This window comes from Octopus bimaculoides, chromosome 1 (genome assembly GCF_001194135.2).
Source record: "Octopus bimaculoides isolate UCB-OBI-ISO-001 chromosome 1, ASM119413v2, whole genome shotgun sequence".
Classification (NCBI taxonomy): domain Eukaryota; kingdom Metazoa; phylum Mollusca; class Cephalopoda; order Octopoda; family Octopodidae; genus Octopus; species Octopus bimaculoides.
Window position 1 is genome coordinate 184,149,171 of NC_068981.1, and position 11,156 is coordinate 184,160,326.

General features: G+C 38.8%; 1 protein-coding gene across 1 annotated transcript in view; it reads right to left on the reverse strand.

Moving 5' to 3' along the window:
• The window catches only part of LOC106879317 (uncharacterized), a 37,275-nt gene that overhangs the window by 25,198 nt on the left and 921 nt on the right, over positions 1-11,156 (reverse strand). The window lies entirely within an intron of this gene.

Here is an 11,156-nt window from a genome sequence, read left to right on the forward strand (position 1 = left end):
TCAAACAAGTTCATTTACTCTCAACACTCTTGCTACAGTCGTTCATCTTTTCCGAAATATTCCATGTGACAGGCATCTCCTCTCCATCCTATTTTCCTTTTCATATGGAAAAGGAAAAGTTCACCAACCCAAGGCTGGAGATGAAAGTGCCTGTCACGACCCCTTTCACTCTCGTCTTCCGCACAACCTACTTCGCGATAGCTACTACGCAGAGGAAACAAGCCTGCTCTTCCCTATTGAAGGAAGAGCGGCGGAACAATCTTAATTATAGACTCGGTGGACAGTTTTACTCTTCTCAGATGAGAACAACAGTTGGTCGACATAAACCCAAAATTCCGATTACTTCGAACATTGTACAATTGCGTGCAGGACAGTTTCATTGCCTTGACCGCATCTTGGACAAGTTGGCGTGACTGAAACATTATGCCTAAAGAGTTTGTCCCGAATAGGTAAGGCACCTCTGTAACACTGCCCAGCAGAGACTTTTGGAAAGTGTTCAAAGGCCCTCGCCCGAATGTTCTTCGGTACAAGCTGGCGAGTTGACTTGTCATCGAAGCCCAGGGTTTCTCCCAGGGCGTCGTTACATTTCAACTCTACTAACCCTCTATAAAAGGACGAGGTGGAACCCCCGCCGCCGGCGTTGCCCGCTTTGGAGAGAAGCACGAGTGCCTGACGACACTGCGTGCCAAGCTCCCAACTGCGGTCTACGCTTAATCCATGGGTCCAGTTCAGTAAACGAGGTGAACTGTGGAAACAACTGTCTGACGAACAGAGACCACACCTGCACACCGTCCAAGTAGAGCCAGATGCCTCAGCCTCAGCGCATGACTGCGCATTTTTAGCCACGGTATTCCTAACCCACTCTTCAGCGATTGCTGGCAGCAGATAGAGCGCCTTACAAGGTGTCCTGCCCTGTCACAAAAAAGCGAAAGAGCATACGTTCCAACTTGATCAGCCACGAATCGGAGCAAGGCACGACGGTCAGATGAACACACCTGCTACCTCCACCCTCCCTTTCAGGGATAGCTTCCGCTCAGACCAGGTCTGAGTTAGGAGAGCAATACGTGAAATGAAGTATTTTGCTCAAGAACACAACGCAGAGCCGGTTTGGGAGTAGAAACTACGATCTCGTGAGCGTGAGTGCAACACCCGAACCACTAGGCCACGCGCCTCAATTTCAACAAAAACCTTCTTCTCCAACAATAAAAAATACACACTATTGTAGACGACTTCATTTATTTTATTGCTGTATAGCTGACCGAGCAGACCTATTCGTCTATATTATATTTTTATTAAGATACTGTGTTATCAAAAGCTCTCTTTCTAATCTCCTCCACACTTGCTGTCCTGACTGTTCATCACTTTAAGTCCCGCTTGGGCACGATTTGCATTCATCACGCCGAGATCGATAAAATAAAGTATCAGTCAAGTATTGTAGTCGATCTATAATCGATTATCCCAAAATTTCTGGCCTTCTATCAATGTAAGAAATCATCAGTAAGACGGCGAGCTGGCAGAATCGTTAGCACACTGGACAAAATGCTTAGCGGCATTTTGTCCGTCTTTACGTTCTGAGTTCAAATACCGTCAAGATCGACTTTGCCTTTCATCCTTTCGGAGTTTATAAAATAAAGTATCAATTAAGCATTGGGATCGATGTATACATGTAGCCACCACCCTCCCCTTATAATCGATGACCTTGTGCCAAAGTTAGAAAAACTAACTATGGCGATAGATTGGCAGAATCGTTACAGCGTCGGAAAAAAATGCTTTGCTGTATTTCTCTTCTTGTTCTTTAAGTTCTGAGTTCAAATCTTGCTGAAGTCAACTTTGCCTTTCGGAGTCGATGTAATCGTCTAAGTCCTCCTCTCAACATTACCGGTCTCAATATCTCACTAGTTACCACTACCATTTCCATTATCATCATGGATGACCCAATACAAGATGGACAACGTGGGTGACTGCGAAAAATAACAGGTCAAATATCCCTCGATTCACATTTTACCTTACTAAAAATGGAAAGACACACGACAACAGAGAGCTTTCAGTATATTGCAATCTGAATGAAAGGCGAGATGGGCACGACTGGAAAATCTCTGATCATGAATAAATCCAGTCTATCAGGACTGACTCTATGAACCGACAATAGCATACATTGACACACGCTAGCTACGTGTTAAAGCTGTCATTTCATTCACACGAGCCTGTTCGCATTTCTTTTTTCAAATTTTCCGCGTTTTCCCACACCATCTTTTCACTAATAATCGTTGCTACAAAGACTACTCTGCTGCCACCTTGATAAACTAAAAAGAAAGCATTGAAAGGGAAAAGCGATGATATAACGCCAGTAAGATAAACACATGACAAAAGCTACCTTGTCACACACACCCATAACAAGTTATTTCTAGAATTCCCTTTTCTTATCCTTCCTCCTTTTCACGCTTTTTTTCTTATAAAGAGACAGCCAACAAACAACGGTCTGAATAAATTACCTTATATACCAGCATTTCCATTTTCTCATTCATTCATACACATTCGTGATTGTTTAACTTCAACACTAACACATGGATGTGAATATGTCTACACAAACATATACACATATTTTGTATGTATGTATATGTGAATACACGTGTATAATATATATACATACATAACATACATATATACATCGTCCTGACGTTCCACTGCAACTCCCACCTTGCTCCTCTACCTTTCTTGCAGGTGTTAACATACGACAATTTAAGCCGAACATTAACAGCATCAATCTCACGAGGGAGCGGGGGGTCACCGAGAGCCATGGGCCCTGCTCCTTCTGGCAGACCCAATAAATTTATATATACATATAAATATGCATTTATATGCATATTTATACATCTACACACACACACATGGTTAGCACGCCGAACAAAATGTTTAGTAGCATTTCGTCTGTCTTTGGGTTCAAATTCAGCAGAGGTCGATTTTGCTTTTCATCCTTCCGAGGTCTAAGTACTGGGGGTCGATGTGACCGACTATCCCCACCCATATCTACGCACAGATAATATATGCCTATTACATATCTCACACACACCCGGCGCGTTTGCAATGAAGACTTTTAATGCTATAATGTATTGACAATCAACTGCAACTAACCCTGAAGCGTGTAAATTGAACCAAATAAAATACATCGAACAACAGTAAATAACTGTCATTTTATATATCATAACCGTGAAACAGAAAAAAGAATCAGCTGGACCGGTTTCAATATTTGAGATTTCATCAATAACTGACAGCTCTTCGATTTGACACTGAAAATTTCTACAAATTCAGTTTTTCAGGCCAATTATGAAATTCCCCCGTTTTTGGCGAAATTGATAAGGGTTTTAGATTTAGGAATAAGGTTAATAATGTTGAGGGGAAGGTAATTGACCAGTAGTTTGCTTTTAACGACTCGAAAGGATGAACAGCAAAATTGACCACGACAGGATTTGAACTCAGACCGTAAAACATTTTCCGACATTTTATTGATTCTGCCACCTTGTCGCCTTTCAATTATTTCACTTCTGGAGACATGAAGAGGCTGCGAGCTGGCAGAATCGTTAGTACACTAGCCAAAAAATGCCTATCGGTATTTCGTCCAGCTCTTTACGTTCTGAGTTCAAATTCTGCTGAGATCGACTTTTCAACTGTGTGAATATGTGTATGTAAAAGTGAGGCTATGTGAATGTGTGTGTGTGTGCGTGCGCAATGGTCCCACTCTTCTCTGTGTTTCCTTCACGTACATTCCGCTGCTATTTTTTGCAACCAATCACGCCACGTCTCCGTTCATTGCATGTGTGCACAATCGTTAATTCTTTCCTTTTTTTTTTTTTTAGAATTATTACGTCGAAAAGAATTACGAAGCAAACAAATCGGAGGAGATACAAGTACCATGATTTATTGCGCTTCGATTTTATATTTCGGTAATGTCTTTATTATGGAGGCGCGTGGCTTAGTGTCAACACCAGGATCGTAAGATTGTGGTTTCGATTCCTGGACCGGGCGACGCGTTGCGTTCTTGAGCAAAACATTTCATTTCACGTTGCTCCAGTCCACTCAGGTGGCAAAAAATGAGTAACGCTGCGATGGGCTGGCGTCCCGTCCAGCTGGGGAATACATACGCCATTGAAATCGGGAAACCGGGCCCATGAGCCTGGCTAGGCTTTAAAAAAATGGCGCATTTATTTTTAATGTCTTTATTGAAGCCATTACTGCAAAACATACGGGGGAGGGGCAGTGTGTTCCTGATTTTAACTAGACAACAGGTCGTTTCCACACTATTGATTAAATGTATCTCAGCAAGATGTGGCAAGGTTAAAGCGCCCCACAACAAAACTATCAAACACGCACCTTTTATCTATTGTTTCAGTCATTTGACTGCAGCTATAGTGGAGTACCGTTTTAAAGGGGCTTTAGTTGACCAAATCGACACTAGTACTTACTTCTTTTTTTAAAGTCTAGTACTTATTTATCATTTCTTTTTGCCAAACCGCTAAGTTACGGGAACGTAAACAAACCCATTGTTAACTGGGTGGGTGGATGAACACAAAGATACACACGTATGCAATGTATAGATTACGGGCTTCTACAGTTCGTCAACCAAATTCTCTCAACCAGGGTTGAGTAGAAGACACATGACCAAGATGCCGCGTAGTGGGACTGAACCCGAAACCACATGGTCGCAAAGCGAGCTTTCTAACCACACAGCCATGCCTACGCCTATACGTGTGTAAACACACTATCAGTGAGGCATAAATATTTTATATTTTAGTATATTAAATTAAACACATTTTGCAGCTTGCGAGAGGAAGTCCTGAAATAATAGTAACATGTTTAGTTTGAAGAGAACTTGAGAAGTTAATGGATAACACCAGGTGACGAAGACAAAAAATAAATTTAAGGGGACGTGAAGTGAAATGGTAAAAAGAAAATTGAGACGTATTATAAATTACTTGCTGGCATGTTAGTAGCATTTTTTTGTTTCAAAGCTATATTTTTATACGACAGAGTATATCTATAGATTTTAACCAACACTGATGTAATCTCTGTACGCATGTTGTTTCTCGATACAATAAACGTCAGAGGCAGAAGATAATGTATTATCCTGAAATTAAACATTATTGTACACTTGTAACTTATTGATCAAACTAGCTGTCGAGAGAGCATTATGATATGCAAATCGGCCTACTCAACTTATTTAAACCCTTGCTAATAGTGGGTTTATGTGTCTCTGTGGATAGGTAAAGAGAGTACTCAGTTGCTGATGGAATCCCAACAGGCTAATCGCTCTTTTTCTTGTCTGCGAAGATATTTTAAGTACGGACAAAGTATGTGCTACATAATGTTGACTAAAATCTACTGATATACTCTGCAGTACCGTCGAAAAGGTAAAGTAAATGGCTCAGAAATACACAAGCTCAGTTTTTAACGGTTCCTTTCTCATTTTGATACATACGCGAAATACAAACTCTTGCAAAGATTACGATTCTTATATCAGAATGGGAAAGTAATGTCACTAACCCACATACAATTATCCAAACGCACAACTTATATATTCATCCAAAATCGTTTTACTCTTTGTAAAATAGTGTGACCAGATAGGCGAAGTAAAAAATTTGAACTAGACGAATACCAGAAAGGAAACTCAGATTAAATTTCGTTCTGTGATATTGTTAATGAAATTCCATTCCTATACTTCCACAGCTTTCACACTGAAATGCTTTGCCAGTTGCGTATAGTAATATTCAGCGACATACATAAAAGTTACATAGATGTCTTTAAGTACATTTCCTTTCGAAACAATTCTAGAAACATTAACGGTCTGTCCAAGCATATTTCAATATAGTCGTCATCTGAACAAACTTAAATGTTAATGCACATGTATATTTAATGCCACAATTACTCGACCGAGGAAAGTTAACACGGTAATCCCAGGATTTGTCTATGTGTGGTATGTGTATATTACTTCCTGTAATGTGCAAACATTACACACATATCACAAAGCAAATACCATGTTATTTCTTCAAAAGAAACCGCCTAAACTCTAAGAAACCGTTGAAAAAGGATGCTTAGCTTGATTTTTCACACATCCTCCCACCATTATTATTTCTTCACTGTATCCACTGAAGGTAGACAGAGGGAAGGGCGTCATTTTTTTTTTTTACTCAAAGGGGAGACGCTGTCTTGAAATTTCTAATCTTTTTACCGCCTTTTCATATACAACCATTGACAGAAAACTGAGACTAGCTTAACATTTATTATACTATTCATGCATTTGTATGTATGAATATTTAAATTATATTTGCGAATATTAAAAATTATATGTATTGCAGAGATGGGAGAAAGGGATATTTTATGAGAAGGCGGGAGAGGGGACTGTTAGATTATATTTCACCCACACACATACTGGTGTAGGGTGCAAGTGGGCGAGGTTAATGGTACGTTTGAATTCTTGCAAGAGAGAAGGTGAGCAGACATACAATCAAAGGTGTGCTATCAGTGATTATCCCATCGTATTTCTATGGCTACATTATTCAAGTATGTCCATTCTAAGAAGAGGGTATAAAGGGTTTAATTGGATAGTGTTTTCCTAGATATGATTCACGGTGAGTAATGACAGAATAGGTAGATTCAGATGGCAGAACAGAGTCTGCAATTCAGAAAAATAGAGACTATTTTTGTAATATGTTGTTCTTGGCCGCGGGTAAAATTTCGCCTGCATTCAAATCTGACGAATCCATCTGGGAAAAACAGAAATGGTTTAAATCTAAAGACTAAAACCATAATTTTAAAAAATTGCATTCCTATGAGTTAATCAAACTGTAGGTTATTTTTCACAACACAGATAATTTTACACTTGTTCTTAAATACTAACATTTTACTCTTAGTAAGAAAAAGATTCCCCCACTCCTGTTGCAATGCAAAACAAGAAGAAAAAAAAGCTATTTAATTGATAACTTATTTCATCCACCTTCAATATGAGAAGAAAAAAAGCAGAGTCGATCTTGATATCATTTCAACTCACAAAATTTGAATACAAAAATGGATGTTGCATAAGATTTCTTATTTGCTATTGAGAACACAAAATAATTGGCAATTTGTATGGAATATAATTCCCTCTGCGGAAAACATGATTTCTGTATAAGCTCTTACTGGTCTCACGGTGACTTGATTTTACATCAAGTCTCATTAGGTTTGGATAGAAGTGACAGCATCAGAAGGGCTTTATATATGGTAAAGGGAGATACACACACACATAAAATCTCAGTTGATACTCTTGGGGAGACATTATCATTATAATTTTTAATAACTTTGCTTATACAATATGAGATTTAGCATAATAAATAGCATCGCAGACTGCAAAAACGTCCTTAGAAATTTAGGAAACCTTCAACAAAGACTAAAAGAGTATGTAACTTGAAGAGGCTTGAATTTGGAGGCCTCACGAGATTTTCTAGAAAATGATGTTGATCAGCTTCTTCAAAATCGGTTGCTTTGTTCTGTGATGTGTATTCTCTCTAAATTTTTTAATTCAGAGTAACAAGTTTTCTTCAAAACAGAGGTTTGAGTGCCTCGATCTTTAGAAAATCGTTTGTTTCGCGAAAAAAGTTTGGGAATTACAGTATTAAGTTAAGTTATATATTTTCGTTTCTTTGTAATTTCATTTCGAAATAATATTTCACTTTACCCATGATTTAACAAAATTAACAGGACACTTTCAGACCAAACAGAAACAGTTACTTTCGTTATGGTGTGGAAGAACGCAAATGTTGAATGGAATATCCAAAAACATATATTGAAAATACTGGGTACCTTTCGACATTATAATAAAATAGGAATGATTTCACGACGCGATGAAGGTTTCGAAAGCAAGCGTTATATATAATTTTTTACTATCAACCACAGTATAATTTGCTCCAATAGAATACTTTCAGTGGATTATCTTTTAACATAGAAACAGGCACCAACTAGATGTTTTATATAATCTAGGGTGGACCTGTTGCGTATTTCAAAATCGTAGCACGTTAAAAAAATCTCAGACCCCCCCCCCTTCAATCACTTCTATGAGATAAGTAGTAGAATACAAGAAAATTGGCAAAGTGGTATAACTTCTTTCTGACGAAGATTGCTCAAGAGTTTCAAAGGCCCTTTCATTCCACTTCCATTGAGTGATAAGCTGAAAATACTTGGGCACTTGCTTGAAGATTTTTCAAACCTATCACCAATTTTCCAGGTTCCCGAAAGACTAGTTTTTTTGTTGTCTTTTTTTCTTTTGACAGGAGGCGGAATTAACTTAAGATATCTCACCAGGCGCTCTAACATTATGTGAATCCACTGACCTGGAGTGGTACTTTATCGAAATACCGCAAGAAATTCATTGTCAACCATTTCAAAGACTAGCTACCAATTTCTCAGAACGGTTCTACTCAAAATATTATACCCGTAGGAATAATATTCACCTGTATGTAGGTACACAGAATCTTCAAGTTCCCTGAACATCTTGTGCACCTTCAGGTGAAATTCAGAGTAGGAAGAGACTGACTTGACCAAAACAATGCGTCTGTGTAAATCTGCAGTCACGACCGTATGTTTCGGATTTTTTTTTTTTTAAAGATCTATCCAAAATAAAAAATAGAAAACTTAAGAATGGGCGGGGATCACACACATACACAACGTATGCTTTTCTATGCTGTTGTGAGCTGGATGAGTCAGTTGTAACACAACCTCCCTTCGTTTGTGACTGTTTGCTATATTCTGAGTGAGGCTCTACATCCAGAGATCACTCCAGGTCACTTCTTCCCACATCTTTTTCGGCCTTCCTCTTCCGCAGACTCATTGTTGACCCAACTATCATTCTTCACATGCATTACATATCCATACCATTACAATTTTCCTATAAGACAGAACCCCCAACCCTCTAAATAAATGACTAAGTTCCTAAATAAAGACCCGACACTGTGATACATATCGTTCGACAGAAATTACTCAAATGTACAATTATGGGAATCTTTCGTTTTATGTACATATAATGATGGCTAGATCGTCCAAAATAACATCAGGTAAACTAAGTTCAGAAGAGATTGTCCCCAGTTCCATATATAGCACGATATTTACTTTTGATGAAACTCCATATTCCTTCTATTCTGTTTGTATATAATGCTGAATCGTTGTGGGTGACAAAATAATGACTGGATTACTATGTAAATGGTTTGGCAGTTACTTTCCTTTCACTTTATCTGCCATTATATGTACGCAATACGAAAGATCGCCTACACTTTCAAATTACGTCAACATTTCCACAGAATGAGTTGAACAGCCGCCAACCAGTGAATACCCACAATAACGGAAACAAGCCAACTTCGTTCAGCGATCATAAACGTCCGATTCGGTCAACCAGTCGCGATTACAACCGTATGTAGAACAGATAGTGCCACTTTAGTGCGTGGTCCGCTGACCATTTACAATTTGGCGTAGTCTAACCCTAATCCTAACAAAAATCAGATCATTTCACAGCGTAAACTACGGATAGTGTGGTAGACCGCATGCTAAAGTAGCATTAACACAAAGCGAGACTGGCCACGATCGTGGCCGTCAGGCACAGGTCGACGACCACGATCGCGGCCCAGATAGATGCATTTAATTTATGGGCGTTTGTTGAGGTCTAATACCACTCCAATGCTTCGATACCCCACAGAATGCAAGAGGACCAATAGTTCAACTAATGACTTTCGAGATGATGTAAAACTTGCCACCATTATATACTAAGATATTTTAACTATTTTGTGTGTGCATGGTAGTCTCATTTTCATAAAATGTGCTCCGCATTTATGCAAATCCCAGCGCTTTAGGGTTAAGCAGATATCGATTCAAGATCCGACTTAATCGTATCACAAACCTATTCACACATACAGCATATGCACCAACTAGAAATAATCTACAAATCTTCAGATCCAGGTTCTATCACATCTTAGCTTTCTACTGTATTCTCGCGTTAATCCAATACCCTATGAGAAGAATTTTATAGATGGAAATTGTATGAAGCCCATTGGAAAGAATGTATCTTTAATTTAACAGATCAGCTTTGTCATTTTGTGTCTTGTTGATCCTACTTGAGTCAGAAAGTCTGAACACACAACCTTACAGATACACAAATAAAAAGTTATACATATATGTATATGCGTAATTAAAGCTTGCATAAACGTTTATAAATGCACATAAACATTAAAGATTGATTTCCATAGGTGGATGTAGGCAGACGGACGGACGGACGGATAGAGAAAGATGGACGTAAATTGATTGGTGAATATAAAGATGGATATGGATAGATACAGATACGTGGATGTAGAAAGAATGGTTGATATTCCTCTCATGCAACAGTTTACTCAAGTGCTCAATTGACTGAAAACTAGTTACACATGGTAACGTCTATGTTTGTCAGTTTCCCAACCACATGGTTCCGGGTTCAGTTCCACTGCATGGCACCTTAGGCAAGTGTCTTCTGTTATGGTATCGAGCCAAGTCTTGTGAGTGGATTTGGTAGACAGAAATTGAAAGAAGCCCGTTGTGTGTGCGTGTGTGTGTGTGATCCCCGCCCATTCTGAACTTTTAAATTTTTTATTCTATTTTTTTTTTCTATTCTGGCTTTTCTATTTTTTTATTTTCTTGTTCGTCATTTGACTGCAGCCATGCTGGAGCATCGCATTGAAGGGTTAAAAAAAACTGACCGCAGTACTTATTTTTTTAAAACCTACTAGTTATTCTATCGGTCTCTTGCCGAACCGCTAAGTTAAGGGGACGTAAACGCACCAACACCGGTTGACACGCTAGGAAATTTCTGACTATTTTATAGGAAAACCCATACATATTCAGAGAGAGAGAGAGAGAGAGAGAGTTCCGTCCTTCAGAGTTCAGATTCCGCTCAGGTAAATGTTGCCTTGTATTCTTTCGTGGTCGATCAATAAAGTACTAGTCTAATATAAGAATCGAATCCTTTCTTTCTCTCTAGAATGTACTCTAATTCACCATGTTCGACCTAGCGTTATGGATACACATGTTGGAGAAATAGTCGGTCACTTTCACGTCAATTACACGAACAGGAACTTATTGGGTCGAACTGAATGCTCATCGTCGAAACCGGC